Genomic DNA, 8,342 nt, shown 5'->3' on the forward strand with positions numbered 1-8,342 from the left:
CATTTTTTATACCATTCACTTTCGAGCACTACCATAGTTTTGCATCGTCCATGAGCTGCATTGCGGCTAACTTAACTCTCAGGTCGTATGAGAAAGTTTCTGTAGCCCTCAACTCTAAGGTCGTATGATAGAGTTCTTAGAGCTATCGCGACATTTCAAGGTGTTCGATCGTGTGGCTTTTTCATCAAAAGAGTCAACATCAAACGTCAGGTCTTTAATTGGCAACCCATCAAGGGATGCGTCGATTGCATCGACTCAATCAACGGTCTTCCCATGAGTTTATGGTGCATGACCCATTTTTTATATCATCCACCTTCGAGCGCCACCGTCCATGAGATGCATTGTGGCCAACATAACTCTTAGGTCCTATGAGCATGTTCCTGTAACCTTCAAGTATTGTTCTACGTCAAAAATAAAGTTTTTTAATTCCCTAGCATCCCAGTTCCCATTTAACGGTTTGTGTTTTTGGATTTTCAGTTTGATAAGCCCAACATGAGCTTGGCTTGGGGTGTGGTGATCTACGACCCTCCTTGTCAAACTCACTCTGGTGCTCATCTCAGTCATCTCAGCCATGATGGCGTTAAACAAAGAGACCTTGAAAATGATCGGATTATCACATTAACCATTTGAATGACCTCAACCTCACTTGTTGAAATTGAACCAAATATCTATGACATAACACTATTAAAGGTTCAAAGTTCATAAAAGTCTTTTTAATCTAGGATACTATTGAACTTGACCATTAGAGTGAGTTCATAAAAAGCCTTTTGAATTTAAGATACTATTGAACTCATCCATTATAGTGCTTCTCAAACCTATGTAAAGTTTAAATATAATTGGTGACAAAAGATGAAACTATAAAATAAAAGAAATAAGAAAATAAAATTTCATTGTCGAGAATCAAACTCGGGTCTCCTCAATGAAAGCCAGATCTTCTGTGTAATGTCTAACTCTTTGACACGTTTTTTTATGTGTGTGATAGAGTTCTTAGAGCTACCTCAACGTTTTTTGTTGTTTGATCCTGTGGCTCTTTCTTCAAAAGAGTCAACATCAAACATTAGGTCTTTGATTGGAAACCCATCCAGGGGAGCACCGATTGCTTCAATTCCATCAATGGTCTTCCCATGATTTTTTGGTGCATGACCAGTTTTTTATACAATTCACCTTCAAGCGCCACCATAGTTTTGCATCGTCCATGAGATGCATTGTGTACCAATGTAACTCTCAGGTCCTCTGAGCAAGTTCCTATAGTCTTGAAGTATAATATCAAAACATATTAACGTATTTGACATGTCAAATATTAAAATAATTGATGTGTATCACAAACATTAAATAAAAATATATAGTTGAAATTTGAATGAGATTCATATTAATTAAATATATATTATGATATTCTACAACATTTTAATATTATTTAAATAAGATATTATATCTTAATGTATTAGGTATTCAAATATATAATTTGACAAAAATTATCATAAGTTCACTGTTAATAGAACCCTAGGGTTAAGTCAAAAAGCATCTAACACTCAACACTGTGATATTTTAAGTCATATTTTGCAGAGGAAGCTGATAAGGTCTTTAAAGAGCATGTGGTCATGTCTGACATTATAGGTTAACAATACGGTGAAAAGAAACCAGAAATTCTGATACTGGTAATTAACTACAAACCTTTGAATAAGGTTTTAGAATAAATAAGATATCCAATCCAAAACAAAAATGATTTGATAAAAAGAATTTAGAGTCAAATGTTTTTATAAAATTCGACATGAAATTGGGATTTCGGAAAATTCTAATTTCCTAAAAGGACAAATATAAAATAGCATTTAATGTCCAATTTAGAAAATATGAGAGGAACGTCATGCCATTTACGCTAAAAGAAGCTCCATCCGAATTTCAGAAGATTATGAATGATATTTTCAATCCTTTCAAAAAATTTCGATAGTTTATATTGATGATGTGTTGATATTATCTAAAACCATTACGATCAACACTTTAAACATCTACATACATTCATTAATGTAATAAAAAGAAATCAGCTAGTTGTGTCCATACCCCAAATCAAATAATATCAAATTCAGATCCGTTTTTTTAGATTTTAAATTTATTTGAGCCTTATTAAAACCCATCCAATGGTCTTTGTCTCAAACTTTGGTGATGACGTATCCTAGAAAAGCCAACTTCAAAAAAATTTTAGGTTCTCTCAATTACGTGTCTTATATCTTTCAAGATATCAGGCACATTTACAAATGTCTTATTGACCCAAGGGCAGATCTCATAATGAAACGTGACGCATCAAATATCGGATATGGAGGTATCTAAAATTGTCAAAGAGGACAAAGAATCAATTATCATATTTCATTTAAAAGCCTGGAATAATACCATACAAATTACAAAGTAGTAAAAAGAAAAAAGTATTATTTCCATTGTACTCTAGGTACAAAAATTTTAAAGAAAATTTAATTAACAAAACTAATAAAATCCATTGGAAAGTCAAATTTAGTTTTAGAAAAAGAAGGAATAATCTTGTTTCAAACAAAAAATAATTTTGCTAGATAGAAGTAAATTTTGTTGTGGTTTGATTTTAAAATTCTACCTACAAAAGAAGTTGAAAACACCTTGGGAGATTACCTATGGGAGTGTTTCTAACAAACTCTCTCTTCTCTCCTCTGTCTTCTCGAACTGATACTAATCCAATCAATCATTTGCATGGACTCAAAAGTTCAATTACCTATAAAAGAAGTTGAAAACACCTTGTGAAAGTCTGTAAGGATACTAAAACCTCTAGCTTTGCAAAATCCAGCATTGTTGATGCTTATCAAAATCGCTGCCAAAATAAAGTTTAACAAGTGGTTCTATGGTGTAGTGGTTAGCACTTTTGACTTTGAATCTAACGAACTGTGTTTAATTCCCGATAGGTAATCCACCAATTTATACAAAATTGGTCTATAGCTGATTCGGTAGGGTCACTTTTGGACCAATAATCTGTAGAAGGGGTCACTAAGTTTGAGATCATACAAAATTTGTCCATAGCTCAATGTTAGAGCATTTGATTGCAGATCAAGAGGTCACCAATTTGAACCTAGTTGGGCCCTTCTATCTTGCATAGAAATTGGTTACACTTTTTGGACCGACACTATGTCTAAGGGGTCACTAAGGTTAAAATCCTACAAAATGGATCCATGGCTCAGTGGTAGAGAATTTGACCGGTCACTCGTTTGAACTTGGTTGGGCCCTTTTATTTTGGACAGACACTTTTTAGGACTGACACTCTGTAGAAGGGGTCACTAAGGTTTAAATCATGCAAAATGGGTCCATAGCTCAGTGGTAGAGCATTTGACTGTAGATCAAGAGGTCACCAGTTCGAATTTGGTTGGGCCCTTTATTTTGGACAGACACTTTGTAATTACCGATTCCAAACCTTATTCCAAAGTCCTCCAACGCATAGAACCATGTACTTAGGTGGCCACTATTCTCGAACAAGAACCAAGAAATCATTAAGGAAAGAGTGGGGTATCCAAGCCCAAGCACCCACTATGAACATGGTTAAGAACCATGTACTTAGAACCTAAGGACTACTATTCTCGGACAAGAACGAGAAATCATTAAGAAAAGAGTCTTGTACTCACCCATGTTTTCCATATCTTTCATGTAACTAAGAATAGTTGCCCTAGACAAACAACACCAATTATTTTTTGATGTTTTAAAATGATTTTTTTTTTAACATTTCCCTTATTTTGTTTCGAGAAAACATTTTACTATGTTTCAACCTCTTTTAACTTGCAGTCCGTGCTTCGAGAACCCACCCAAAATGGGTCTGGACTCCCTTTTTGTTTACACTTACTCCTCCTAAATCTATAAACCTATTTGTATTCATTTTCTCTTTTCTTAAATATCAAAATCTTAAATAAAAAGGAAGAGCTCTCTAAAATATTCTTCTTGGGTCAGGACTCCCTTTTTGTTTACACTTACTCCTCCTAAATCTATAAAATGTTTGTATTCATTTTCTCTTTTCTTAAATATCAAAATCTTAAATAAAAAGGAAGAGCTCTCTAAAATATTCTTTTTTGCCAGTAATTTCACATAATTTAACATTTTAAAAATCGGTAAATTAAAAAATCCTAGATTGATATATTCGTAATTTCATATAGTCTTCCTAAGTTTGCCGGCGACATTGTTTGTTGTCGAGCTTGATAATTTGAGTTTGTAACCCATCCGTTAGGGTTCTTGGAATGATTCTCTAGATTATCCCTTCCATGTTGGGAGTTGGGCCATGGGTCTTGGGTGAAGGAACCGTTGGTTTACCGCCCCTAAGAGTTAAGGAAGCATCTTGAGGCTAGTTTCACATAGTATCATTGTCTTTGAGATAACAATTCTTTTCTATTTTATCTAAATTTTTTAAATATGAGTTCATTTCCAAATGCATGCTAACACCCTTATTGTTGAATAGATGACATGAAACTAGTTTCACATAGTAGCGTTGCCTTTTGTCCTATTAGTGGAAGGATAATAGGTCGATTATACCTATAGGGTAGTTTTAAGCGTGAGAACCAGACTAATTTTTTTTTTAGTTAAAAATTATAATTAGAACAATCTGCCTAAAACTCTCAGACTAATTTTGCTTCATTTCTAAATGCTGGCAGACAAAGTAGAAAAATGAAAACATGTAAATGGTAAACTCAAACATTTCAAAGAAATAAATAAGTTTTGATGGTACCAATGCTAACCAAATTTATTTCAAACATAGAAAACTTCATGTCTCCATCTTGTAAAGCCAATAAACCAAAGGGCCTAATATAGTAGAGAAATAAAAAAATGTTACCATCATCTGTGTTGTGCTATATGCGGTGCCATAAGTGATTGATGGATGTTGACTTTGACCAATTCCTACTATTTTTTTTTTATATTTTGAAACTATTTGAAGCACTTTTATCTTGTACTCCTTATAATTTTACCTTTTAAGGTTGTAAATATTTGTGCACGGGTGACTATTATGATTATCAGTCAACTGAGTTATGTGGAAATAAATTTTGAAGATGAAATTAAAGTATTAATTTTGATGTCATCTTTACTTGAGTTTTGGGATATTGTTATTAATGAGATTCAATCTATTGCCATTAGTAATTCACAATGATAATATTCAAAATACTTGACAAAAAAGAATGGTCAACATAAGATATTTGAAACAAATAAATATTTTGTCCTCTATGATATATCAAATCACTCATTTGAAATTCCTTAATAATAAACCTCAAGTCTTACATCTTTTATAGAGAAAAGTTCCTTAAATAGAAGTCTTATTAGATACTTCTAAGCATTTAGAGATCAACTAGACACAAAGCTAAACATTGTAAAAAAAAAATTAGGGGTTAAACTTTTAAGTTAATTGATGTAAGACTTCTATTTTTATATTATCAAGAGTTTAATTGAGCTAGGTCGATTAAATCTAGTGGACCCAAGAATTGAACCGAACCAAACCAACTAGTTAGTAACATGATTTAGTGGAAGCATTTTCACTCAAAGTAGAAGCAATAATGGAGGGTTTGAAATAATATAGTTTTCACCCCTTGTTTCTCGAGTGAATATTGAAATAATATAGTTTTCATGTTAAGTTTTGCACGGAAGAAAGAAGACTGGGATGTAAAGTATTATTTCAATTTGTTTGTAATATACAACGATATATAAATTAACTATAAGAAATATATAAAATTACATATTCTCCAAGAGCTTCAATCAACACTGGAGGGTTACTTCTGCAACCACTCTAAAGTTGCTCAAGATCACAATGAGTTAGATAAAATAGCTCTAGAACTTTGAATCCAATAACTTGAGTTTGACTCGTGATAGGTTGACTCGTGATAGGATCTCTCTTCTTGTGGAATCTGCATAAAATAGGAAAACCATTCCAAAATAAATTTTTACAAGGGGTTCTATGGTGTAGTGGTTAGCACTTTGGACTTTGAATCCAACGACCTAGGTTCAACTCTTGGTAGGACCTTTAAGAAATGAGAAAACACAGAATAAGGAACGACAACACAAGCATAAGGTGTAACATTCTTGAGGTATTGTTGTTGGTTCTCAATTTTGTATGTTTCTAACCTAATATGGCATGTCTAAACCTTGAGCAAGGATATGACTTCTTGTTTCGTTTTCAGGAACTAAACCTTAGAGGTTGTCATGTCATAATCATGGCATCCTGCTAGCAAATGTTACTTCTAGCATGGAGATAATGGTTACTTCAGGCATGGATCCTAGCAACTTGTTAAGCATGATGTTTGCATTAACCTAGGTGTTTTCTTGGATTCTTGGTCATCCTAGGTTTATGCATAACGTCTTGGGTCAAGCTTAGAACTTATAAGTTCTTACGAATAGCCCAGCATGATATTGTGCACGTAGTATCTATTAGAGACCAAGGGTACATCTGGGGAATCTATTATTTCAGGGATACCACTTTAGTTATCCTAGGAGGTAAAGTCATATAGATCGTGATGAGCATTTTCTCCCATATCTTGGTTTCGCTAACTAAAGTTTTCCAATAACTCCCAAACTTCATTACCTTATATAACCTCTCGAGATAAGGATTCATACAACATTTCCTAAAATAAGATCTATTGAGAAAACCCGTGAAAATGTCAAATTTTGAGTGACTTGGACAATTCAGTTGAACTGGCCGTATCATCGTTTTCTTCCTCTGAACAGGAAGAAGATGCACATTTTTCGCATCGCCGCCATCTAAAACTCGGCCTGTACAGCCACATTTACAGCATTTCTCTCCTCGATTTCTTCGTGAAACTTAAAGATGAATGTTACAAGAAAGGGCTAGGGATTTACTTGATAACTTCTCGTGGATCGTAGCCTAAGATATTCGCTTCCAAAGTTCATCCAAAATCTGATTTATCATTGTTGATAAAACAAAGGATTTCTTATTGGGTAGCCGATTCTAGGGGTTTCAAGGCCCTATTTCTTCATTGAACCCCTTCCATATCCTATCTTTAGGCTAAAGGAATTGGTTTGGAAGAACGTCTTTGAGTGTATGACCTTAATTTCCAGACATCGTTCTCGGTATGCAACTCACTCGAAACGCCAGATTTTCGATCTCGTGGGTAGCTTGTTCTACGACGTCTCAGCTCTCGATTCCTTCATCAAGTTTACTCAACTTCTTCCTCTGAAGCTAGAGGAATCCTTAATTTGAAGGAAAAGAGATCGTAGATAGGAATTTTGACTCTTATCCCCAATTTAATTTCGAAACCTATTTCCTTATATTTGGCACACTCTCGAGGTTATTTTTCTTCATAGTCTTCTATGGAAGCATTCCTTGGAGGTGCAGAAACTGATTGGAATCATTCTTGCTCGACGAGTCATCATGTATCCTCGGATTGGATTTTCAAGTTTTTCTTGAAGTTCTTCGATGGCGGATTGAATTGGGGGAATGGTTTCTGGGCACTTTCAGCACTCTATTCCTTCATAGAACTTGTGGGTAATCTTGTTGAGAAACTGTAGGAATAAGTTTGAAGAGAAATAGTTGAGGATTGCTCTCGAATTTGGAAGAAATCTGAGAGTAGGAGATCCATAATCTAAACGCATATTGCCTTCGATTGGGGGATCGACCTTTCTCGATTCTTATTTCATATTGTTGCTCCTACTTCAGACTTTATAGGAGGAGCTTAAACCGACATTTGAGCTCCAGATTCTTCGTTATTTAGAAGTTTGAAGAGAAATGGTGGAGGATTGCTCTCGAATTTCGAAGAAATCTGAGAGTTGGAGACCCACAATCTAAACGCTTATTGCCTTCAATTGGGGGATCGACCTTTGTCGATTCTTACTCCGTATTGTTGCTCCTACTTTCGACCTTATAGGAGTAGCTTAAACCAACATTGTGAGCTCCAGAATCTTCATTATTTAGAGATCGAACTTTCTGGATAATGTTTTAGAGATATCAACTCCGATCATAGCCTTACCAACCTTGGCTTTGAATAGTAGTCGTTGGATGTGATGATCCGTGTGTGTTCATTCTAGATCATATCAAATTTTGGAGGAGATCCGACGATTGAGATTTGAGTTCGAAAGATTTTGCTCGGATGGTCACAGTAGATAATCTGATTCTAATTAGAGTTGCATTTCTGTAATTATCCATTCTTCCAGGGATATTTTGGTAATTTGCCACTTTCCGAATATTTTATTATTATTTTTCTCGAAAAATCCATAATTTTTCTACAAATTTCTCATCGCTTTTTTATCAATTTTTCCTTTTTTTGAATCTTGAGATTCCTTCTAGATAAGGAATTACAAATCCGAAAAGATTCTTGATAATTGATAAAATGATTTTTTTGCCATTTTGATTT

The 8,342-nt window shown here is 34.3% G+C and overlaps 2 non-coding genes across 2 annotated transcripts; both read left to right on the forward strand.

Moving 5' to 3' along the window:
• The first annotated feature begins 3,310 nt into the window (after positions 1-3,310).
• Positions 3,311-3,382, forward strand: TRNAY-GUA. Its single transcript has one exon. It is a non-coding gene; the product is annotated as a tRNA-Tyr (tRNA).
• A 2,544-nt stretch (positions 3,383-5,926) lies between these two features.
• On the forward strand, positions 5,927-5,998 carry TRNAQ-UUG. Its single transcript has one exon. It is a non-coding gene; the product is annotated as a tRNA-Gln (tRNA).
• The last annotated feature ends 2,344 nt before the right edge of the window (positions 5,999-8,342 follow it).

The sequence above is a fragment of the Cucurbita moschata genome, unplaced genomic scaffold (genome assembly GCF_002738365.1).
Source record: "Cucurbita moschata cultivar Rifu unplaced genomic scaffold, Cmos_1.0 Cmo_Scf00099, whole genome shotgun sequence".
Lineage (NCBI taxonomy): Eukaryota > Viridiplantae > Streptophyta > Magnoliopsida > Cucurbitales > Cucurbitaceae > Cucurbita > Cucurbita moschata.